The following is a 26,523-nucleotide window of genomic DNA, read 5'->3' on the forward strand; positions in this document are numbered from 1 at the left end:
ATACATACACATGTGCAAAATGTATGTTTCGTTATAATAGAGACTCACTCTGTCCTTTCAGCAGAGCTAATTACTCTATGAAAGATAGATAATCTTACTGAGATTTGTGATATGGGATTAATCTATGTTGCATTTGACATAAGTTTTAAATTTTATGCCAAATTTCAAATATGTGTGTAACTAGATAAACATATAAGTATCTATGTGCATATATAAATATACATATACACTAAAACTGTGTCATCTTTATCTTTGCATTTCAATTACAAAATAATAATTTAAATTTTTGCATAAAGTCATGTGTCCACTTTTCTAACCTTGTTTTCTGCCTCTTAAAATATGCAGCTCTTTGTAACTGGATAATATCAGTAATTGGTCGCAACTTCCACAATTTCCTGTTCTATGTGAAGAATGCTAGTATATGCAACCTGCATAAATACAGAATATCATCTAAAACAAATTCAAATAGGACATGGAGAATACCACTACAACTGTTAATTTGTGAAAACCACCAGTTGCTGACTTTTAAATTCATTTTAAGAGAATATTCCAAGCATCCACTTTCTCTCAGACTGCTATGCTAGGAATTGGAGAGAGATATAAAAATGAAATAAACTGCAACTAGTCTCCCTTCACTGGTATCACAGGGAAGTAATGTGGTGTATTGGAAAAAGTCCTTGATTGAAGGCAGAACATCTCAACTACAATAACACAAGCTTTTGATTATGTCTCCAAGTTTCCTCTCTTCCAGCACTAAACCAGGACAAAAAATGATGGGCATTGAGATAGTATCATAGAAATAGTGGAGACCTAAAACCTTGTTCTTATAAATGAGGAAAGTAAATCCCACACTTGTCCCCAGGTCACTGAAGTACTGGTTAGAAGGGCTAGAATTTGAAATCAGACCCTCAGATTCCACATCTGCTACACAAAGTTGGTACTTTCTTCTTCTTCTATGACTTCAGGCTCCCTGTTCTATTTGTTTAACAAATATTACTCCAGGGTGGCTAGGTGGCACAATGAATAAGCACAGGCCCTGGAGTCAGGAGGTCCTGAGTTCAAATGTGAACTCAGACACTTAACACAAAAACTAGCCGTGTGACCTTGGGCAAGTCACTTAACCCCAATTGCCCTCCAAAAAGCAAAAAAAAAATATTACTCCTATCCAAATATCTGCCTATTACTCACTATTCACTACATTTATGTCCAACTCTAAAATTATTTCCCTGATGATTGTATTCTCTGATATTAGTGAGAACTGTTTCTTCTTGTGTTGCCACATTCAGACTATTTTCCATTTACTTAATAGTTTTCTAACTTTTATTATTGTTATTAATTTTATAGAACTCACCCTCTTGTCCTATCTAGAAGCTCCCCTAAGGTAGGGATTGTGCTATTGATTTTGTTTCTCACTTAATATCTTCTGAAGCTACAACACTGTCTTGTATATAGCAGGTGTGTAAGATAGATTTGGTGTGTTGAATTGACATGAGAAAGTAGCTCTGCTTTCATGGAACTCGGACTATATCAGGATGATTGGTGGCCTACACACAAAAATATATAGCAAAAATAGATACTTTAAAAGTATACAAGAAAATAAAACCTTGTGTGAACGTCCAGTTTCTCAGCTAAATTGGTACAGGGAAAATTATTATAATGTTATAATTATGTCCTCTCTATAGGAATATTACTAGGGTGAAGGGTGAGAGGAAGCTCTTCACAAGCACTTAGACTAAGAATAATATCAATCTATAAAATGAATTTGCTTTTAAAATATGTATATGTAAATGTATGTATACATATATATGTTTATTTTGTTAAATATTTCCAGCTACATGTAAAATTTGGAGCATTTTTTTAGTTGAGTTCCAAATTATCCTCCTTCTTTCTCCTCCACCTTTTTGAGCAATTAGATATAGAATATATGTGAAGTCAAGCAAAAAAAATTGTACATTAGTCATGATGTAAAAGAAAATAGACCAAAAAAGAGAAAAAAGGAAGTAAAAATGCTTCAATCTGCACTCAGGGTTTATCAGTTTTCACTCTGGAAGTAAATAACATTTCATCAAGGGTCTTTTGGAAATGTCTCAGAACACTGTCTTAATCATAGCAGTTAAATTATTCACAATCTACTATCTTTAGAATACTGTTATTACTATGTATAATGTTCTCCTGCTCTGCTCACTTCACTTTGTATCTGTTCAAAGTGTTTTTCTGAAACTATCTTGGTCATCATTTCTTATAGCTCAATGGAACAGTTAGGTAGCACTGCAGATTGAGTTCTAGGTCTCAGGTCAGAAAGACTCTTCTCAAATTCAAACCTGGCCTTAGACACTTTCTAGTTGTGCAAGTCATTTAACCCTGTTTGCCTCAGTTTCCTCATCTGTAAGATGAGCTTGAAAAAAATGGCAAACCACTTTAGTATTTTTGACAAGAAAAAAAATAGATACAGGGTCTGCCATGATGTAAACAACTGAACAATAATTTCATCACAATCATATACCATAACTGTTTCAGTCATTCCCTAATTGAAGGTTTCCACAGCCCACCATTTCTGCTGACATGTTATACTTTGTGCAGGTACCCAACCCTGTGTCACAAATGTCTCCTGCTAAGTTGGCTGAGGCTAGAATAATGTCTCACTCTGACCTTTTGTTGGCTCTGTGGCACCAAAATTGGATTTGAGTTATTTTAAAGTTATTTGGAGAGAAATATTGAGTGAGTTCAGCTGGGTTGCTACCTCCAATCTGCCATCTTTGCTTCACATAGTGGATCATCTTTGTGACATCTCCTTGCTGGTATTTTATTTCAAAATTTTGCATTATATTCATGAAGGAAACTTTTATAGTTTTCATTCTGTTTTTGCTGTCCCTGATTTAGGTATCAAAACCATATTTGTTTCATAAAAAGGAAATGGGTAAGGTAGCTTGTTTACCTGTCTTTTCAAATAGTTCATTTGATTTTGGAATAAAGTGTTCTTAAAACAACAGGGAGAATTCAGTTGCAAATCCATCTAGTTCTGGGGATTTTTCTTAAGAAATTCATTGATAGCTTATTCATTATTTTTCTAAATTAGGGTTATTTAAGTATTCTCTTTCCTCTTCTGTTAATCTGCACAGTTGATATTTTTGTAAATATTAATCTATTTCACTTAGATTATCAATTTTACTGGCATACAATATGGGAAAATACCTCCTAAAATTCCTTTAATTTAATCTTCATTGATGATGAATTCGTCATTTTTTTATACCTGTAATTTGGTTTTCCTCTTTCTCTTCAGTTAAATTAAGCAATTTTATCTATTTTATTTTTTCCCATAAAACCAGACCAGTCTTGTATTTATTAGGTCAAATTTTGGTAAACTTTCTATTTTATTAATCTCTCTTTTGAATTTCAGGATTTCCATTTGGTTGTTAATTGGATATAATATTTGTTCTTTTTCTAGGTTTTCTAGTTGCATGCCCAATTCATTGATTTGTTCTTTCTCATTTACTGATGCATTCTTCTAGTGATATATATTTTTTCTAAGTATTTGATTGGCTAAATCCCACAAATTTTGAAATATTGTCCCACTATTGTCATTCATCCTCTTTAATGAAATTATTAAGGGTTTCTATGATTTATTCTTTGATCAATTCATTATTTAGGATTAGATTATTTCATTTCCAATTAACATTTAATATAGCCTATCTGTTTTCCAGGACAGTTGTATTTCCAATGAAATATTTCACATTTTATTCTATTTTTTTTCATTTTTAGATATTGCTTTATTTTTACTTGATGTCTTGTAGAGCCATTTGCTCCCACTTGCCCAATTCTATTTTTTTTTTGGCCTATTGGAGGGAAATTGGGGTTAAGTAACTTGCCCACGGTTGCACACCTACTTTTTTTTGTGTGGGTGTTAAGTATCTGAGGCCAGAACTGAACTCAGGGCCTCCTGACTCTGGGATGGCACTTTTACTCACTGAGCCACCAACCGTGCCTCCAATTCTATTTTTAAAGGAATTATTCTCTTCATTGAGTTTTTGTACCTATTTTTCCATTTGACAATTCTGCTTTTTAAAGAGTTTTTATTGGTTAATTCTTGTGCCTCTTTTACCATTTGGTCTATTCAGTTCTTTAAGATGTCATTTTCTTTAATATTTTTTTTTTTGTTCCTCCTCTACTAAGCTATTGAATCTTTTTTTCATGTTCCTCATGCTTCACTCTTGTTTCTTTTTTTCTCACTTCTTCCTCTACCTCTCTTATTTGATTTTGCTTTTCCTTTTTGAGCTCTTCTAATAATTCTTTGGGAACTTGAGAGTAATTCACATTGTTCTTCGAGGCTTTGGATTTAACAATTTTGTCTTTGTTATCTTCTTTTAAATTTGTGTTTTGATTATTTTTCTGTGACCATTGTAAATTTCTATGGTCAGGTTCTTTTTTGATGTTGTTGTTTGCTTCCAGTCTATCCTGATTTTTACTTCATATTAAAGTTGGGCTCTGATCAGGGGTAGAGTGTACATTGTCTGGAGCTTCAGGCCTTTCTTGTTGTTTTAAGAGCTAGTTCTAGGAGTCTGTAAGTTTTCAGTTTTCCTGAGGTGTTATGATATATTGAGAGATGTGTTTACTATTCTCCTGGTCTATGCTCTGATTTGTGAGTGTCTTTTTTTCCTCTTTTCTTTTCTTGTTTTTCTATTTTTTTTCTTCCCTGGAAGTGTGATTAAGGGCCCACTCCCCTGTGGCTACAAGTCTTGGCACATTAATTCTCCTCCTTGCCCTGGGACTATAACCCAGGACTGTGACCATGATCCACCATGATAATGCAAAAGAGCAATGCATCTAATTCCAGCAAAGGAGCCCTTGCAATCTCCTTTTGACCAGTCATCCTATACATTTATGGTTTGTGAGTTGAGAGATCTGGAAACCATTGCTGTTGCTGCTGATTCAGTTACCCACAAGGCCTGCTGTTCATTTGCTAGGGCATGGCTTGTGCTGGACTGAGATCCATTCTCGTCAGAGTATGACAGACCTTTCTTGCTAACATTCTAAGGTGTCTTGGGCTAGAAAATTGTTTCACCCTGTCCTTTTGTGGGTTCTGCAACTCCAGAAATCATTTTGAGGCATTATTTAAATATGTTTTTAGGGAAATTAGGGAGAACTCAGGAGACTGTCTTTTCTTCACAATCTTGGTTCTGTCCCTGGAAGTCAAAGAATTTGCCTTTTAACAAAATTAAAGGTAGGATACCTGCATTATTTTTAAATCTTTGTCATCTTTTATGTTTGATATTGTATTGTGTAATGTAATGGAAAACTCACTGGATTAGGAAACCAGGAACCTGAGTTCTGGTACATCTTGATATAAAAACTTGGGTAGTTCACTAGCCCTCCTGATCTTGAACTGTTACTCTGAAATTAGTGTTGGACTAGATAAGGTCAAAGGTCACTTCAGATCTAAAATCTATATCTTGCTTCTCATTTCTATATTCATGTGGCATTCTACAAACCCAAATATACACATATAATCCATATACACAAAATATACACATGAATGTGTATATCTATATCTATCTATCTATCCCCACTCTGCCATTAACTTTTCAAAATTACTTATGTACTTAACTTATCTTATTTTCATCTAAAAAAATGCTCTGGTCCTAATGTCACATATGCTTCACTTTTAATCTTTATGTCCCATTCAGGAAAATTATTTTCCTTTTTAGAAAAAACAAAACACTGGGCTGCTCATGTGGTAAATGGATATACTGCCTGAGAAGCTTTCTGGAATTCAAACTATCAAGAAAACTAGAGAAAGGCCTCCCAGTATTTAGTTGCATTACTTTGAAGGATTAAGAGAAGATGTATAGGGGAGGCCAGGTAGCACAGCAAGTAAAAGCACCAGCCCCAGAGTCAGGATGACCTGGGGATTGAATCCGGGCTCAGACACTAAGCACCCACCCAGAAACACCTGGCCGTGTAACCTTGAGCAAGTTACTTAACCCCAATTGCTTGGGGGCGGCCAGGTGGCTCAGCGAGTAAGGGCACTAGCCCTAGAGTTGGGATGACATGGGGATCAAATCCTGGCTCAGATACTTAGCACCACACTCAGAAACACCTGGCCATGTAACCTTGAGCAAGTTACTTAACCCCGATTGCTAAAAATAAATAAATAAATAAATAAAAAGAGAGAGAAGATGTACAAAATATAGCATGGTATAATAGATCACAAGTTGACTTTGGAATTAATTATATTTGAAGATAAAGTTATTTGTTGCTGTTGTTCATTCTTCATTTTTGAAGAAGAGCAATAACATCACCCATCATGTCTTGACCTATGGTATGAAAAATTTACCTTCACAGAATCAAAAAATAACAGAATGTTACAATTTATTCCAACACAAACACAAAAGGAATCCCCACAATATATTACTCAAGTCAAATCAAGTTGACAAGCATTTATTAAATGACTATCTTGTACTAGGAACTGTTCTAAGTCCTGATTGAACAATTGATTATTAAGCCTCTGACTTGAAAACTACCCCTCTCAGTGGGCCATTCCACATTTAAATAACAATTTTTGGGAAGGTTTTCCTTACATCAAGACTGAGTATTCTTCTTTGCAGTTTCCACCAAATGTTCTGAGAATGAATAGAACAATTCTCTTCTTACTGTTTTTCTTCCTTTGTTTTCAAAGTGGACCAATGACTTCACAAAGTAATGTTTTCACTTGTATGGGAATTGGGTTTAAGTGAGGTAAAGTTGTACAAAGTCTTCAGTGTCTTTCAGTGTCATTAAAGTCCAGTGGCAGGACAAAAATCAAGATTACGGGTAGTGGTCAGGGATGCAGTGGATGACTTTGTCATCTTCAATATCTAACAAAGCTCTAAGCACTACACAGAATCTGCTTCAGCCACTTTCATGGCCATTGGAAAAAATTGTTCTCATCTGCCCATTGTACTGTGGAAAGTTTCACATTCTTGATGTAGATATCCCTCTAAATAACTGGATTTGAGGCCTGTTAGTTAACCTCAACCTGGCTTATCCTGTCTTTTGAGATGATTTATTATAGTATGTTGCCACTGTGGATGCTATAGCTTTTTTGCAATCACAGGTGATAATGCGGTTAATCAGGTGAACGTCAAAGGTATATTAGCAGGCCTGAAGAGAGCTCAGCAAACTCTCCCACTAGAGGTTCTAGTCTTCCTAAACATGCTCCAAATCCCTAAATACTAAAATCTTGCCTTTGATCCAAACCTACTTTGTCAGCTTTAAGCAAGTTTCTTTGCCCCAAATAACTCTTAAACTATAATGAGCAGAAAAGTTATAATCTGCACTGATAGAGATAATTTCTTCATTGGAAAGGAGTTTGCTACACCATAAGAATAACAGCTTTCATCCTTCAGGGAAAACTAGAAATCAGTTTGGCAGAGAAAGTAGACATAGTCTGGCATTTCATATCATATGCACCAAATGGCTATATGACTTAGATATAAAGAGTGGCATAATAAACAGAATAAAAGAGCAAGAAAAAAAATATCTCTTAGATCTATGGATAGAATAAGAGATCATAACAAAACAAGTAATAGAAAGGATCACAGAAGATGAAATAGATAGAATTAAACATTTTTTCTTAAAGTTAAAAAAATATTTGCAGCTAAAATTAGAAGACAAATAATTGGTCAATATATAAGCATATGTAATTTGCAGCATTTGACTTATTTGGGTCTCAATTCCAAGAATATATAGAACTCTTTCAATGTTATAAGAGTAAAAAAAACATTCTTCAATTAGCAAATGGTCATTAAAAATGAAATTTTTTTTCAAGAAAAGGAATCCTAAATAAATATACTCTAAATAACTAAAAATAAATACATATGCAATTTAGAACTACTCTGAATTTTGATCTCACACACATCAGATAGGTACAGTTGACACAAAGAAAATAACATACAAGGTGGTCTTTAGAAAAACAAATACATCAATATACTTTTGTTCAGGATATGAACTGGTCCAGCAACTCTAGAAAGCAATTTGAAATGATGCCCTCAAATTACAAGATTCAGCAGAGCACTTTAGTCATTTATCTAGATTTTTAAAAATCATTTTGTGGCAAAGTTGAGACCTCAAATAATAATCATCTGAAAAGTAACTATCTGTTCTTAAATCTTTAGTAGCTGATTATATGTATTTAAATATGTCTTTTAAATTTATTTCAAAGCATGAACAATCGTACAAATGTTTGTACAAAAAATGTTATTTTTTAAACAAGGTTTTTATCATGTGGCCAACTGGGAGATGTCTAACTTACAATCAGTATTGTCATACAAAACACAATTCTTTAAAGTTATTGGAGATTCTAGGAAAGGTGCAAAATATGATGATTGTGGTGATATGAAGTTTACTTACAGGAAGAAAATCAAAATGTGGGCAGGTTTTGGGGGAAGAAACTATACACTAAAACAATATCTAGAACTTTGTAATGCACTTTTTGATCTCCCTTAACAAAACGTAACATGTCATTATTATTTTTTTTAAGCAATTGGGGTTAAGTAACTTGCTCAAGGTTACACGGCCAGTTATTTCTGGGTGTGGTACTAAGTATCTGAGCCCAGATTCGATCCCCAGGTCATCCCAACACTGGGGCCAGTGCTCTTACTCGCTGTGCTACCTGGTACCCCAACTTATGTCATTCTTAAATACCTATAATGCAAATCTTTTCTCCCATTATAGCCTATGTGTTGGAAATGGGAAGGAATTAAAAAGGGGGTAAGAACCCAGACTGCTCTCACATTCATATAAGGCATACCTATGAATGTTTTTAAAACAACCAGAGGGATAGGTGTTACTTTTTCTCCTTTGGAAAGAAATGGACAATGTTTTAACTGAAGTGGGAGGATAGGATCTACCATTCTGTAGAGGTGTTCAAGGAGAGCTAGCACCTCTGGTGTGAGTATTTGCTGAGGCCTTTTCAGGCCTGCTCATCCAATTCTCACTTGTGGCTCCAAGAAAGTGTAGCATTTAGTAGCCATACCCTGGTAAACCCTCTCATTAGACAGACTAAACCAGGCTTAGGGTAACCAAGGAGTCACCAACCTGTCAGTGAGTTGGGCATGTTATCTACTTCAAGAATGTGAAGACCCCCTGGTGGAATGGGTGGATGATAACATTTTTCCCCAATGACCATGAAGGTGGCTGAAACAAATACTGTGGAGTGCTTAGAGCTTGGTAAGATATCGAAGACACCAATTCACTGGTGATTAAGGTAATGCACTGAATCCTGGCCATCATCAATCATCCTGACTACTGTCTTGACACTATACTTTCATGACGCAGGAAGAGAGAGTGAGGCTGATGACTTTTTGCAACTCTGCCTCACTTAAATTCAATTCACTAATTAATCAAGGTATCACCCTGTGATGTCATTAGTCCTCTTTGAAAATGAAATATAAAAAACAACAACCAAAAATTCCAGAAATAATCCTTGAGCATTAATGATACCTCATTTTAGCCTCTCCATAGTGTTTTTGCTCTTTCCATATATGGATCTTATCACTTTCCCTAGCTCTTTGATGATACTGAGAAGTTCTGCATTTTTCTTTTAGTTATCTAGCTGCTACCTGTACCCCTAGTGTAGCCTAGAGGCCAAGGTCCATAATAATTGATTAGCAGACAGTAGATGCTAGTTAAAGGAAACTTGATGCTTTCAGATGGGTTCAGGGATTCATCTAGCATATAGTTATTTATGATGATCTTGTAAGACGTGCCTAGTGAGATGAGTGGCTCACAAATCCCACAGTTTCTATGAAGTGGCAGGACTTTGACACAAAGATAGCATTACCAGGCCTATATGTTCCAAAGGTATCAAAGCGGTAAAGAACTGCAATATATACGGATACACAGATCTATAGTATCCATCAATTGCTGGAAAATCTAAACAAATTATGAATATAATACTATTATGCTGGAAGATATGATGATGTGGACAATTTCAGAGAACTAGATGGTGACTTGTATGAAGTGATACAGATTGAAGGGAACAGAATTGAACAATACATACAATAAAACATCACTGTAAAGACAAAGAACTCTGAAAGACTTAAGAAACTTTATTAACAGAATGACCAATAAACACTCCAGAAGACCAAAGATGAAACTAATTACCTACCTACTGAGAGAGAACTGATGGATACACACATATACACACATATATATATATATGTGTGTGTACAACATGAAAAATATGTTTTTCTTTCTTTTTCAATAGGGTGATAGGCAGGAAAGATTGATTTTTTGATATTTGAAAAATTTTTTTAAAAAAAATCATGTCTTGGGGCGGCTAGGTGGCGCCATGAATAGAGCACTGGCCCTGGAGTCAGGAGGACCTGAGTTCAAATCCGGCCTCAGACACTTAACACTAAGACTAGCTGTGTGGCCTTGGGCAAGTCAACTCCAATTGCCCTCCAAAAAAAGCAAAAAAAAAATCATGTCTCAACTATATTCTTCACAAAAGATTTAGACTAGACAAGAATGCATTGCAATTTGCATTACTGGAAGGTGACTGTCATCAAATAATTGAAATTAGGAGAACTCTGAAAATGGAAAAGTTTTATACTAGATTTCCTTCATTTCAGTGTCTCACTAGTTTTCACTTCAGTGCAGGTGACTGCTGATAAAATCATAGGTAATTTTTTACAAAGGGAGAAGACTATTTCCTGATTTAAAAAGCCAGAGGGAAAAAGACTTTTATGTCCTCTAGCAAATTCTAAGGTCTATGAATTCTTACTGTCAGAAATTGTTCAGATGTAGCCTCCTTGACCTGGTTGCTGGGCATTTCAGCAAGCATTATTTTTAAGAATTTCTCATGATGTGGTTGATCACTGCAAATGCATTTCCCTCCATATGTCTGAAAAGTGTTCATGTTTACCTAATGACTTTTAGAATTTCATCATTTCCCTTCCTCTATCAATCCTTGCTTATATTTTAGAAGAAAACATTTCTATGAGTATGCCATATAGTACAATGGATAATGTTAATTTCTTCATGTCACTAAGGGTCTTGTTCCAGATATAAAGAGATAGAGATAGATATAAAGAGGTAGAGATAGATATAAAGAGATAGAGATAGATAAAGACAGATATACATGATACACATATAGATATAGATCATCATTGTTGTTTGTACTTTGTTCTTAAAGAGGACTATGACAGAGTTAAGAACTTGGTAAAAGGCATTAAAATATTGAAGAAAATAATACATTAAAAAAATAGAATTGGGGGGTGTGAAGCCAAGATGGTAAAGGCATGGAACCTACCTGATCTCTCCCTAAACTCCTCCAAATACCTTTAAATAATGATTATAAACAAATTCTACGGGAGCAGAAGCCATAAAAAGACAGAGTAAAACAATTTTCCTGCCGAAGACATCCAAGAAAGTGGGAAAGGTCTGTAGTAACAGGGTAAGAGAGGAATGCTGTCCAACAGAGGCTGTGCCAGCACAGAACAGGCCCAACCAAACCAGGAGCAAACTTTGATGAGTCTGAAACAGCGGCAACAGTGGTGGTTTCTAGACCTCTCAGGCCACAAAGCCAAAGACAACTTAGAAGGTCAGCAGGAAAGGTCTCTCACACTTGGGTGAGAGTGGAGCACAGTTCACCACAGGCCACATCAGTACAGCTCTGGCCCCAGCAAACAAAGAGCAGATCTTGGGAGCCACTGAATAAAGGGTGGCTGCAACTGTTCCAGAGCTCTCAGCCCACAGACAATAAGGGGTTCGAAAAACTAACTGGTCAGAAGGAGATTATAAGGGTCTCTTTGTTACCACTGAGGTAGGATTCTGTTGCTTTGACCATACTCAGATCTGAGTGGCTGTTCTAGAGTGTGGAGGAGCACCAGAAGAACAAATCTCGAGGCCACAGTGGACCAGGGACATTCCTCACAGCTCCAGGAAAGAAAAGCACTTGTTCTCATTCACAAACCAGAGCACAGGCCAGAAGAGTAGTAAAAATACTTCTCCATAGATTATACCACTTTAGAAGAACTGAAAACTTGCAGGTCCTTAGAAGCTTCTCTGAAAACAGTTGAACAAAATTCCTGAAGCTTGGAACACTACCCTCCACCCTGGAAGCAGAGCCCTCCTTTAACAAAGAGTAAAAAGGCATGTAATAGGTTGGGAAAATGAGCAAATAACAGAAAGAAACTCTGACCATAGAAAGTTACTATGATGACAAGGAAGATCAAAACACATCCTCAGAAGAAAACAAGGTCATAGCTCTTACATAAAAAGCTTCCCAAAAAAAAGATATGAATTGGTCTCTGGCCATGGAAGAACTCAAAAAGGGTTTTAAAAATCAAGTGAGAGAGGTAGAGGAAAAACTGGGAAGAGAAATGAGATCCCAGATTCTGATAAATATTATAGGACAGTTGAGGCAGTGTATACATCTAGAAATCAGAAATCACTCATGATTTTCAGCACTGGTATTTTCTATTCCTTTCAATTCTTTGGCCTATATCTCTGGTCTAGTTGACTTTAGTTCATCAAGGGGACCTATAAACTTTCTTGCCACCCTTCTATTCCCTAGAACTCATCGTGATTACTCCCTTTCCTCCAAGGCTAGATTGCATTTGACTTCTATATTTTTGTCTATATCAGTGTATATTAATTCCCCAATACTATGTAAGATGAGATCGAAGGAACTTAGCATACTAACTGACATAAAGAAAATAAAAAATGCTGGCTAATTAATTATGCACACTAACTCTCTTTTATTGTCTTTACCAGTCCAAAGAGCTCTAGTTCCTTTCAGTCACCAATTATCACTTCAAGCAAAAGTGGCATTTATTTTATGATACTCCTCTTTCCCTCAATATAGCTTTTAGAACACAGATAAATCAAATAAGAATAATAACAACAAAATTTCTTTCCAATGTCATTACCTTTCATTACAAACTCAGAGCATTCTGAGGTTTAGAATTATGAAACTTTTGTATTGCTTCTTTGTTAGCTAACATTTTTTCCATATCCTATATTTATTTATTTTAAAAATGAATTTTGTTGAAAAGATTTTTTCATCCTAATGCAATATTCTCATTCTCAGTTTTCCTCATCAGATTTTTTTCTCTGTGTGTTTTCAGAATTTCATTCCTGAGGGATTCTTACTCTCTCCTGACTAACTTTTGCTGTGGAATTCCCATGAAATCATGTCTATCGTCTCTCTGAGACCTTTAAAAGCAGCAGTCTCAAATTCTGTGTAAGTCAGTCTATTTCTGGCTTTCATTTTTTCTCTATCTTATGTTATAAAATAATGGGTGCTTCTCAACCAATATTTCCATCATTTTTTGCCTCAGTAATGCATTCTTCCTTATTGGTGAGAATCAGATCCATAGTAGAATTCTCTATAGTAGAAGAAAATTCATCTTTTCATTATTCATCTTTTGAAGAAAGAAATTTTTAGTAAAGGGATCAAGAAGTGATTATTATCTCTGCTTTTAGAAGACAGAATTATATCAGATCTCTGCATAATTTATTCTTTTCATCAGTACTATAACCTGTCTCCACAGCAGTTTTATATTTGCTGCCATTTGTCTTTCATTCTTGAAGAAGACCATGACATCAGGGAGGTGATGCTATGGCATGCAAGTGAATTGGATTTAAGTGAGGGATGGTGATGAAAAGTCACCAGCCTCACTTTTACCTCCTGACTCATCTGGGTCAAGTGGGCAGATATTACTCTGGATAACTGGAAATAGGATGTAGTAGGGATCCTTGACCTTTTCCAGTTAAGGTCTTTAACAGGTCTCACTTTTACTGACGCAATGCCCGTTAAATGATTAAAATTTAATAAGAAATGAGGAAAAGAATCTCCTTTCAAAAAAAGGTAGCAGTCTTATAATCCAATCCCTGAACCACTATTTCCTTTTTGTTTCCACATGGCTACTAGTATGTTTTAAAGAAATAATTACTCCTTTATCTGTCTCCATTGATATTCTTCCCAACACTATAATTTTTTCTCTCTTCTTCTTCCAATGTCCCTATAGTTTTATATTTTCTTATACTGCAATAACTCCCTATACCTTCTCAACTTCTACATGTACTATTGTTTTTGAATAGGGTGGACTCTTCTATAAAGATTGTCCAGTCATGATTCTCATATGACTAAATCTATGTGATACTTGTGAGGTAAAATTTGCTTCTTTCATTCATTAATTGACATATTTTGTTACTCATACCTTGTGTATGTGCATGCAGATACATAAGATTATTAATTTTATTACTGAATAGTCTTTCAGCATTTGTCTTCTCTAAATTTCTAATTGTTTCAGCTCCTAGACTTTCCCTGTATTATAGCTTTTATCTATGAAATCTTGCTGGGCAGTTGTACATTTTCTCCTACCCACTTTCTTTTAAGTTAAATGCCCTTTTGAATTTTCAAGACCCTAGGTAAATACAATCTTACCAGTAAATATTAAGTCTATTTTATTCTTTGCCTGGAGTTTTCTATTCCTCCTTTTCTTAGAGAAATTTCTATCAATTTTAGGAACCAGTTTCAACTCAATAGCAAACATCATATGGACAAATAGAATGATAAAAACTATAGGGTCAATTTCTGGGTATGTGATTGCTTATGAGCCATTTCTACTCATATCTGCAAAAAGAATATACATAACAATCACATATCATCCTCACTCCAATTCCTACTTTTGATATAACCAAATAACTTCTGGTACGCAATGATGATGCCAGTTTTCAAGAAAGGACTTTGGTAGTAAAGACTGCCAGGACTTTACTTGTACAGATTTACTGAAGATGCTTCAAATGCGTATTAGCTGCTTTCCTGTTCCTACTGAACAGTTTTCTGTGTTTCCCTAGTTACCACATCATGATCTTTCTATATAGATTATGGCAGCTCTCCAAAGATCTCTGTGACCAGTGTGTTCTCCGGCATTTTTTAGTGACTGGCATCTCTCTGAAAAACTACTCTCCATTTGTTGTCACCTGGCAGCATCCCTGCAGTGACTATCTAAAGGACCTTGCCTGCAACTTCCACGTGATGAAAAATGAACAGTGACTGATGGTGTCCAATCAGAGAAGCACTAGTCTGTGCTTGCAATCTCTCAGCTGTCTTGTCTCCTCTAAGTCATGTACCTACAGAACATCTCACAAGCAATTGCTGCAGGTTGAAGATAAAATATAATGAGGATAGCCTTGCTCAGAAAACTTTCATCTTTGGCTAGAAAGCTATCCTAGAGCAAGTGACTTCGAAATATTTGTTCTTACTTCTTTTGGATTGGAAAAAAACAACAATCTGTCATGACCTCTCCACCCCCCCCCCCACTCCACTTACACTTCCTTCTGCTGTTAGTTTTATAATACAGGTGTGACTTCAAAGAAAATGACACGATTTTCACTTTTCTCGTTCTATGGACTATTCACTAGGTGATTCTGTATGCAACATTACACCACCTGAAAGGCTGCTTTGCATCACATTCTATTTTTGCAACTCCCTGGGGGTTAGTCTGCCATATGTGCCATGTTCATCTATACTGCCTGAGAATATTACAAGGTTTGGGTTCTGCCAAGTGGTCTGTCAGGCTGCATAGCTCTCCTCTGAAAATTCCACATTTGTTTGGGATCTTATTGTGGACATTCTACATTATACGAAGCCTTTTGTATTTTGTCACTGTCTCTACTCAGTTTCCAATAATGAAGAGGAACACCATATACCTGTAAATATTCAAAATCAATAGGGAAGAAAATGAAATGACATGATACTTAGTATAGGTTGTAGTTTTAAAAATGTACAAATGAATAGGGCTATGGTTTAGGTTATTGGACCTTGATTTCTTTGGTATGAGGAACTTCTAAATGAGGAAACTCCCTTCACCAATGCAGGTAGGCACCTGCACTGAGCACTAAGAGGTCAAATTGCCTAGGGCCACAAAGTCAGTAAGTGTGAGAAGGAGGATTTGAACCCAGGTCTTTCAGACTGAGTGGGACAAGGCCAGTTCTCTATAGAAAATTTCATACTTCCTCTCTTACAAGTGTCTGTATGCATCAAATCTCCCCAGGAAAACCAGAAACAAGAATACTAGAGTATTTTTGTGTCCTCAGGTACAATGGCTATGCTTAATAGTTAAGCACCAATAACAAATTAATCAGTCACATATATGTGGACTTTTGTTGTTCAATTTGTTTCAGTTGCCTGACTCTTAATGATGCCATTTGGGGTTTTCCTGGCAAAGATATTAGAGTGGTTTACCACTTCCTTCTTCAGCTCATTTTACAAATGAAGAAACTGAGGTAAAAAAAGGTTAAGTGACATCTGTAGGATAACATAGCTAATAAGTATCAGGCTGGGTTTGAAATGAGGAATATTTTCTTTTAACTTTAGACCTGGCACTCTTTGCACTGTGCCACTGAGTACCTGCATGTGGACTTAGCCAAATGAATTCACTGAGGATAGGTCACAGAATTTAGTATGGGTAGGAATGGTAGAGGTCTCCTAGCTCAACCTCTAGTTTTAAATATGAGTAAATGGCAGAACAAAGAGAAAAACTGACATAGCCAAGGCCACACCAGTGCAGAACCAAGGCTCAAATACATATTCTCTAAGTACAAATCAAGTTCTCCTTCCAACATACTCTTTCAGGAAATGAAGAACTTCTGATTCTCTTCATAATATAACAGACTCAGTTAGTTTCTTTCCATAGAGAATGCTGGATTAGGTATTCTCTTCATAATATAACAGACTCAGTTAGTTTGTTTCCATAGAGAATGCTGGATTTGGTATGGTCCTAACTAGTGGAACAAACTTGAATTCTCTTAGATTATTTTTTCTTTATAAAACTATTATAATAATACTAAATTTATGTACTCCACAAAGACTTTGTGAACAAACAACTTTATAAAGCTTAATGTATGTGAATAATTATGATAATAATATTAACAATTTTTTGTTTCCTTTTGAAGCAGTTTACAGATACAAATAGCACTACCTGATTATTATTGGTATTTTATTTTACATTTAACAGACTATTGTACCTGTTGATGAGATAAATTATTTTTGCAATTGAATAAATATTTTGGAATATAAGTTCAGATTTTTCTGGCTTACTAAAAGTACATTTAGGACAACAGCAATAGTAAACAAGATGATGGGTAAAGCCATCTATTTATTTTCCCCAGTTCATTACTAATACAAAAAGTGATAATATAAAAATATGTGCATATATAGGTTTTTTTTCTTTTTCATCATTTATGTCATATACCTAGAAGCTAATTCTAGGTATCAAAGAGTATTTACATTTGATTTACTTTGCATAATTCCAATTTAATTTCCTGAAGAGTTAGGCTAAATGATAATAGTAACAATATCACATGCACCATCTTACCATAATCTCTTGAATATTGGTTATGTCCATTGTTTGTCATCTTTGGCATTTTGCTAGATGTGAGATGAAAATTCAGAATTATTTTACTTTATATTTCTCTTCTTATTAGAGACTTGAAATAATATTTTGAAAGGTTATTCTTCATTGCTTTTCATAATCACTACTTGTTCATATTCTTTGAACTTTATCTGTTGTGGAAGGAATTTGATTATGTTTGTTTCCTAAATATCTGGGATAATAGACCCTGATCTAAGCTATTTAATATAAATATTTTCCCAACAGTATATATCATTCCATCTTCCCAAATGTATTAATTTTTGTTTGTTTAAACTTCCGAAAACCATGTAATGAAAATTATCTTCTTTATCTTTTTGCAATTAAAATTAATCATTTTCTTTCTTTTTTGGTTAAGTATGCAATACCGAATAAAGCATGTGAAAGTTTCATCATCTATCTCTTTTAACACAGCTATGGTATATCTTCAATATTTAGATCACCTGCTCATTTTTTTACCATGCTCATTTTGCCTTTATTGTTGTATATGTCATCTAAATCCAATATCTGCCAGGTAGAGGGTATTTCGTTAAGTTTTTGAAAGAAACATTTTAATTTAATATTTATTTTCCCAATTAACATAAAAATTTTTTGAAATTCATTTAAAATTTTTTTTCAGAATCTTGCTTTTCCTTTGTTCTCCTACCTCTCTCCTTGAGAAGGCAAGCAATGCTATATATAGTATCCATGTATAGTCATGCAAAACATGTATCCACCACGTTAGTCATGTTGTGAAAGAAAACAGATTATAAAGAAAGAAAAATAATGAAAGTAAAGAAAAAGTATGCTTCAATCTATAGTCAGACTCCATCGGTTCTTTTTCTGGAGATGGATAGCATTTTCCATCTAAATTCTTCAGAACTGTCTTGGATCATTTTATTGCTGAGAATAATTGTCATTCACAGTTTATCATCATATGGTATTAATGTTAATGTATACAATGTTCTCCTCTAGCTTATGTCATTTTTTTCTGTCATATTATCCATCTGGAAGATTAGGGTAGTAACACAGATGTTTAAATTTACATTTCTCTAATCAACGATTTAAAATAATTTAATGTCTACAGAGAGCTTTGATTACTTCATCTGAAAACTTGCTGTTCATATCCTTTGACCATGTATCAATTGAGGAATGGCTCTTATGTCTATAAATTTGACTAAGTTCTCTATATATTTGAGAAATATGGTCTTTATAAGAGAAACTCGGTATATATTTTTTCTCACAGTAAGGATTGCCAAATATGTATTTCCCTCAATCCTATTTATCCAACTTTCTCTCCCATTTTATCCTGTTCCTTCTTCAAAGTGTTTTCCTTCTTTTACCTATCCCAATCCAAATTCCCTTCTATGAGCTCCTGCCACCACTCCCTTCCCTTCTCTTATCTCATTCCCCTCTTACTTTCCTGTAGGGTAAGACAGATTTCTATACCCAATTGAATGTGCATGTTATTACCTCTTTAATCCAATTCTAATGAGAGTAAAGGTCAAGCACTACCAGCCTCCTCTTTCTCTTTTATGTTAGATAATTTATCCCATTCTGCTTCCCCCTTTCCCCTTTTCCAATACATTCATCTTTCTTACTTCTTAATTTTATTTTTTTAGATAATTCTACCATCATAGTCAACTTACACCCACTCCCTCTGCCGAAGTATACTCCTTCTATCTACCCTAATAATGAAAAAGATTTTAGTCATTACGAGTATCATTTTCTTATGTAGGAATGTAAACAGTTTTAACCTTATTGAATCCCTTATGACTTCTCTTGTCTAGTTACCTTTTTATGCTTCTCTTGAGTCTTTATATTTGAAAGGTAAATGTTCTATTCAGCTCTGGTCTTTCATTAAGAATGCTTGAATATCCTCTATTTCATTGAATTCCCATTCCCCATCCCCAAAAGTATTATACCTCTATGCTGGGTAGGTGATTCTTGGTGGTAATCCTAGTTCTTTTGCCCTCCTGAACATCATATTCTAGTACTTTAATACAGAAATCACTACATCTTGTGCTAGCCTGAATGTGCCTCCACGATACTTGAATTGTTTCTTTTTGGCCAAAAGCAATATTTTTTTCCTTTACATGGGAGCTCTGAAATTTGGCTCTAATATTCCTCGGAGTTTTCATTTGGGGATCTCATTAAGAAACTGATCATTGGATCCTTTTGATGTCTATTTACTTTCTGGTTTTAGAATATCATGGAAGTTTTCCTTGATAATTTCTTGCAAGATGATATCTAGGTTCTATTTTTCTTAATCATGACTTACATGTCATCCAATAATTCTTGAATTATCACTGCTTGATTTATTTCATGGGTCAGTTTTTTTTTCTTTCTGAATATATATTTCACATTTTCTTCTATTTTCTGCTTTTTTCTTCGTTTTCTTTATTTCTCATAGCATCATTAGCTTTCACTTGCCCGATCTAATTTTTAAGAAATTATTTTCTTCAGCAAGCTTTTGTACCTCCTTTCCCATCTGACCAGTTCTAGATTTTAAGGAGTTCTTTTCTTCACTGAATTTCTGTACCTCTTTTTTTCCAATTTGGCTAAGTCTGCTTTTTGAGAAGTTCTCTTTAGTGAACTTTTGTACATATATATATTTTTTTTTTCCATTTGGCAATTCTGCTTTTTGAGGCCTTCTTGTCTTCATTGGATTTTTGTCCCTCATTTACCATTTGGCGTATTCTGTTTTTTAAGTGTCATTTTCTTCAGTATTTGTGTGTGTGTCTCCTTGACCAAGCAGTTGACTATCTTTCAAAAAATTATTTTCTTGCATCACCCTCATTTCTCATTTTGATTTTCCCTCTACTTCTGTTACTTGATTTTAAAAATTCTTTTTTAGCACTTTCATGGCCTGAAATTAATTCATTTTTTTTTGAGGCTTTAGATGTGGGAGTCCTGACTTTGTTGTCTTTTGAGTTTTTGTTTTGATCTTCTCTGTTACCATAGTAACTATAGGAGAGATTTTGTTGTGTTTGTATTTTGGTCATTTTTCCAGCCCATTTCTTGACTTTTAACTTAAAAAGGGACTCTGCTTCTAAAGTAGAGAAGCATTTTCTCAAGCTTCAGGTTTTTTGGTCAGTTATTTTTGGTGATAGTTCTAGGAGCCTGAAAGTTTTCAGTTCTTCCAAGTCTGTATGATCTAGGGAGAGATATTTTGTCTTGTTTTTTTTCTACTCTCCTGACCTATGTTCTGCTCTAAGGGCAACCACAAGCACTCTTTTCCACCCTGAAACTGTGATTAGAGTCTCAGTTTCCCTGTAGTCACAAGGTCTGACTTTCCAGTGCTCCTCCTCGCCCTGTGGCTGAGACTCAGTACTGTGACCCAGATCCAAACATGGGCAATGCCACAGAGGCCTGCCCCTGGTGCCAGTAAAGATCTTTTTCTAAACAGTTGTCTGACCCCCTTACTGTCTGTTGGACAAGGGGTTTGGAAACCACCACTTTCACCAATTATTATGTTACCCCCCAAGGTCTACTCCTGGTTTGCTTTGGTGTGGCCTACACTAGATTGCACTCCACTTTGGTCCTCATGCAAAATACCTTTCCTACTGACCTTCTAAACTGCCTGGGGCTGGAAGATTGTTTCACCTTGTCTTTTTGTGGGTTCCTCCACTTCAGAATTTGTTTTGAGGCATTACTTAAAGATGGAAGAGTTTTCAGGATAGCTCAGGTGAGTCTCTTCCTTTTTTCTGCCATCTTGGCTCCACCCTATTTGTGTTGCCCAAAAAAGGTTTCCATGTGGACATCAGACACTATAGCAGTTTCACCATCTATTTATATATTTGGAATATAATAATAAACTATAAGAGTAGAACTTTGTCAAAGGCTTTGTGATAAAAAAAAAAGTGATGTGGGGGTGGCTAGGTGACACAATGAATAGAGCACTGGCCCTGGAATCAAGAAGACCTGAATTCAGATCTGGCCTCAGACATTTGACACATACTACCTATGTGACCTTGGACAAGTCACTTAACCCCAGCTGCCCTCCCTACTCCCCTCCAAAAAGCAAATAATAATAATAATAAAAGTGATGCAAATGTTATGGCATTTTGAATGACTAACTGCTTTTCATTAACTGATTAATGAAAATGTTCTTTCTACTCCTAGCATTTGGGCAAACTTTTTTTTCTTCTCTAGCTATATGTTACTTTCTCAGGTCTCTAATTTTTTAAATTATATATACCATGAATATTTCATATAAAGTACTCACAGTATTGTCCTATATTTGGAAAGACCAGTTGTGGTCTTACCTTTTTATGGCAGATATTTAATAATCTTAAGAAAGATAGATTCGATCTTACATACAGAAGGAAGCTAGGTTTGATATTAACATATCCCCACAGTGAAATATTTGAGGCAATAGTTAAGGAAATTAACCAGCACCATGCTTTCCCTTTGTGTAGATAAGCTAGAGCCCATTAGCTCCTTTGATATAACCATTATGTTCTTCAGTTTATTAATGATATGCAAGTTTTCTTTTTCATGTTTGATAAAATTTCTGTTTATGTCATTTTGAACATCTTTTGATGTTCTAATTTACCTTCAACTAGTCTCTTTCCTTTGTAATCCATCCTCTGTAGAGATTCATAATTTATATTTCTAATCATCTAGTAGATGATTAGAAACATAAATTTTCCATATCATACTTCTTTCCTGGTTTTCTCACTCCACTGACTAGTATTTGACAGATGTTGAATTATTAATTATGTTCTTTGTGAAGTTTTGACTCCTTGATTTTTACTTTTAATTTTTGATTAGGGGTAACAATGACTTCTGATCAAATTTTGTTTACTGGATTTCATTCCACATATTATCATTCTTATTGCCTATAATCAATGATTTGTTGTTCAAGTTCTCCATAGTATGCACAATGAAATATTGAGCTAATATTCCACTGTATTTTAACAAATCTTGAACAGTTTTCTCCACTGCATTTTAACAAAGCTTGACCAGTTTTCTCAAACTGCTTCTGTCCTGCTTTCCTTAGAAATATTTCTAGAAAACCCCATATTTTCTTATATAGTTCTTATGGTGGCAACACAGTACGTACTGTTTGTGATGGACATGAAATGTTTTATGCCTTGCCAAATGCTGTTTAAATAAATTATTGGACCCAGCTAAGGGTTTAGTGGAAACAGTGCCTGACTTTCTTTCAGGAAGACTTGAGTTCAAATCCAGCCACACACACTAAATAACTCTATGACTCTTGGAAAGTCATTTAACCTTGATTTTCTTCAGTTTCCTCATCTATCAAATGAGGTTAAGAAAAGTACCTACTGCCCAGGGTAACTGTGAGGGTAAAATGAGAAAATATTTGTGAAGGATACAGCATAATGTTTAACACATAGTAGGTGTTATGTAAATATTATTATGATTATTATTATTATATAATGCATTTTTAATATTTATAACAGATATATTTACTGTTTTGGTAAAGTTAGTTAACTACTTGGATTCGTGCTATAAAACTAAAAAAAAAGACATTTCAGAATTCCATTCTTTGAATGCCCATCTCTTCAAAATCATTTGTGATATCAACATTATTTTGTTATTCTATACATTATTATTGTTTCATAGCTAATACTCATTTTAATATATGTTACATTTAAGTTTCATTTTTTCAGGTTCTTTAGCTTTACTTGTTCAGACCTAAATAACTTCAATTTCTATTTATTTATCACCTAATTAGGGTTTAGAAGTACCTATTTGTTTTTTTGTTCATTTGGTTTTGGTTTTCTTTTGTTTATATTCCCCTTTATTGTTCCCCAATATAATAAGCTTAATTTGGGGCTAAAGATCCCCTTGACAAGGAAAGCAAACATATATTTTTTTGCCATCATGTTCATATTTTTGACCTGGGATCATTATTTAAATTTGGAGTAAAAGCAATATTTTGTTTGGGAAAAATTCACCTAGAGTAGTATGAATCCCATCACTTGGGCCAGAAAATTATACAAGTATAATTAAAGGGCACTCTTCCATGTCTTTTTCCAGGTAGTCCTTGTAAATATGCCAGAAGCAGAAGTTGAGGATACATCTATGCCTCTGTCCAACCTGTTAGTCATTCTATCTATGCACCAACTGTTAGAGAATCCCAAAGTCACAAGGCTGGAAAGATCAAGAGAGCTTTTACAACAATGTGTTGTTATGTTATTATTGCCCACTATTTATCCCATCGAGGACATAGTTCAAATATTAATTCAATTCAAATATTAATGATTTCCATGATTAACAGATACCCAAACTTCCCTGAGCAATGCTGCTACATGCACGGCTGCATACACCTCACAGTGTCATTGTGAGGAACCAAAACAAAAGAAAATATTTATAGTCTTCATAAGACTATGCACACTCAAGTTATTGTTAAATATATAGCTTTTTTTTAAGCAATTGGGGTTAAGTAACTTGCTCAAGATTACACGGCCAGTTATTTCTGGGTGTGGTGCTGAGTATCTGAACCCAGATTCTATCCCCCAGGTCATCCCAACACTGGGGCCAGTGCTCTTACTCACTGAGCCACCTGGACACCCCTAAGCAATTGGGGTTAAGTAACTTGCTCAAGGTTACACAGCCAGGTGTTTCTGGGTGTGTGCTAAGTGTCTGAGCCCAGATTCAATCCCCAGGTTATCCCAACACTGGGGCCAGTGCTCTTACTCGCTGTGCTACCTGGCTGCCCCAATATCTAGCTTTCTTTATAGTCAATGTAACTTCCATATCATTTGCCCATTTTGATTTATATTGCCTATTTTTATTCATTTTCAATAAGAATATTATTAACACTCTGCCCTATATAATTTCTTCTTTTATAAAATTATGCATCATGTATGTATCACCTATCTATCTATTTATTGATTGGGTTTCCCTATTTCTTTCAGGCAACAAGATGACACAGTTGATAGAGTACTGGCCTGAGAATTAAGATGACAACTTCCTGAATTCAAAACTGGCCTCAGAAAATTATTAGCTAAGTGACCCTGGGCAAGTCACTTAACCCTCTTTACCTCAATTTTCTCTTCTGCCAAATGAGCTGAAGAAGGAAATGAAAACCATTCTAGTATCTTTGCCAAGAAAACCCCAAATGGAGTTATGAAGGGTCAGACACGACTGAAATGACTCAACAACAAACATCAACAAATTTCTTTCAGAATAAAAGTTCAGGGGCTACTTATGATCCCTAGCCTATCAATGATCTGTATGAAATCTGCTTCACTTCCTCCTTTAGCAATTTAGTTCTCCTCCCACACCCACCATGGAATCTCAATTATTAATGCTGAACTCCATGCTGACACTGGATTGATATAACTCTTTAAAGATCAAAGCTTCTTAGCTCAAGAGGACTGCATGTGTACACTCATATGTCTACCACTATGCCTGGCCTTGAAGATTGTTACCAAGTTACTCCTCTGCCAGCATTTCTTAAAGTTTACTGATATATATATATATATAATATAAATTTATATATGATAATCACAGTTCTAGTGATAGACTCACTGTTTTGTAATGGTCAAATGAAACAATGAATGTGAAGAACTCTGAAAATCCTAAGACACTAAGTAAATATGAACCATTCCTAGAGGTCATGGAATACTGGTTTTGTAGTCAGAGGAATGTGAGTTTGAACTCTGATTCTGCCACATTTTTTTTTGTTCTCAATTTATTATCTGAAAAACTGAAAGGGTTATTGCAGATGAGTTTTACAATCCTTCTAGCTCTAAATCATATGACCTTCAAAATGCACTCTTACAATAATAAACTTTCTGCAAATTCTTTACCTCCTCCTTTGTTAAGTTGTGGAAACATAGCCTTGTAATAAACATTCTAAATCAGTTGATTATTTGTTCCAAAGTTTACAACTCTACTCTTGTCCCCACAAGACCCATTATTCTTGTTAATGATTGTTTCTCTGATTTTTCAAGGTCCTTGTGAATTCTAATCTATTCTTTCAAAATGTATGCTCAACCTTCCAATTAGATCAGGGAAATGGAAGCTAGAAGGTGATCTATTGGGAGACAAGGACAATCATAATTCTAGTTATAATACCATGTCACTTAACCTTGACACTGAAATGGAGAAGAGAGCAGACATAATTTCCCAGGAATGACATTTAATCTACCTGATTCTTCCCTTCAGACTCCATAGAACTCAGCAATATTTCCCTTGGTGTTACTTTCCCATAGCACTTGCTTATATTTCCTTTAGAGTGGTACATATGTTTAGGCTGCCTCTTTAAGAGATGTGACTGAAAAATGTGCAACTAAAGTTTTACATTCTCTTTTACCACCTTTAGTAGAATTATCATGGCTTTGTATTATTTATCCTATTGTTTGCAGGAGATGAAAAACACTGTAGACATAATTGTGATCTATTCTCAACACTCACTCTTTTACAAAATACACACACACACAACATACACACAAACACACATACATCCACCCCTTGGTTTTCTTTTACCTTGATTGCAAGCCAATCAAATAATCAACAAGAATTTATAAAGCAACTTCTATAATGCTTTGCTAGATAATAGAATGCAAACCTGAGATCAGTCATTAAGATGAGGAAACAGTGTATTTCAAAAACAACATGTTCACTGAAAAATAAATGCAGGAAATATGTAAAATAATTGCATAGTAATGGGCAAAGATTAGTGTTAACTATTGGTAGTGCAGTAGGGTTTGGAAGAGGAATCTTGAAGGAAGTAGCCCTTGAACTAAAATCTGATGCAGCTGAATTATCAGAGACAGAAATGAAGAGGAAGGATCTTCTAGCACCAGGAAATAGATTGCAAAACCATGGAGAACAATGTGGAAAAGCTGTGTATGGGCAACAGAAAGCAAATCAGGCTGGATGTAAGGTAATGTAGCAGCAAGCACCCTAGCACTCCCAGGACCACTGCTAACTAAGGTTCTTAGATCTGCTGTCTAAAGGAAAGTAACTCAAAATGGATTAACAGTCTTACTTTAATCAAACATGTATCATTTACCTAGTTCAGGGGAAAAAGTCAACACCCTGAACTTCAGAGAATACAAAGAGAAGTTACAAGCAGACAGAGAAACAGATCAGCAGACAGGGCTTCCAGCTGTCTGACCATTACATCCATAGCTAGTTA

This window comes from Petaurus breviceps, unplaced genomic scaffold, assembly GCF_028583685.1.
Source record: "Petaurus breviceps papuanus isolate PSGF00001 unplaced genomic scaffold, PetGlider_PUasm1.0 186, whole genome shotgun sequence".
Lineage (NCBI taxonomy): Eukaryota > Metazoa > Chordata > Mammalia > Diprotodontia > Petauridae > Petaurus > Petaurus breviceps.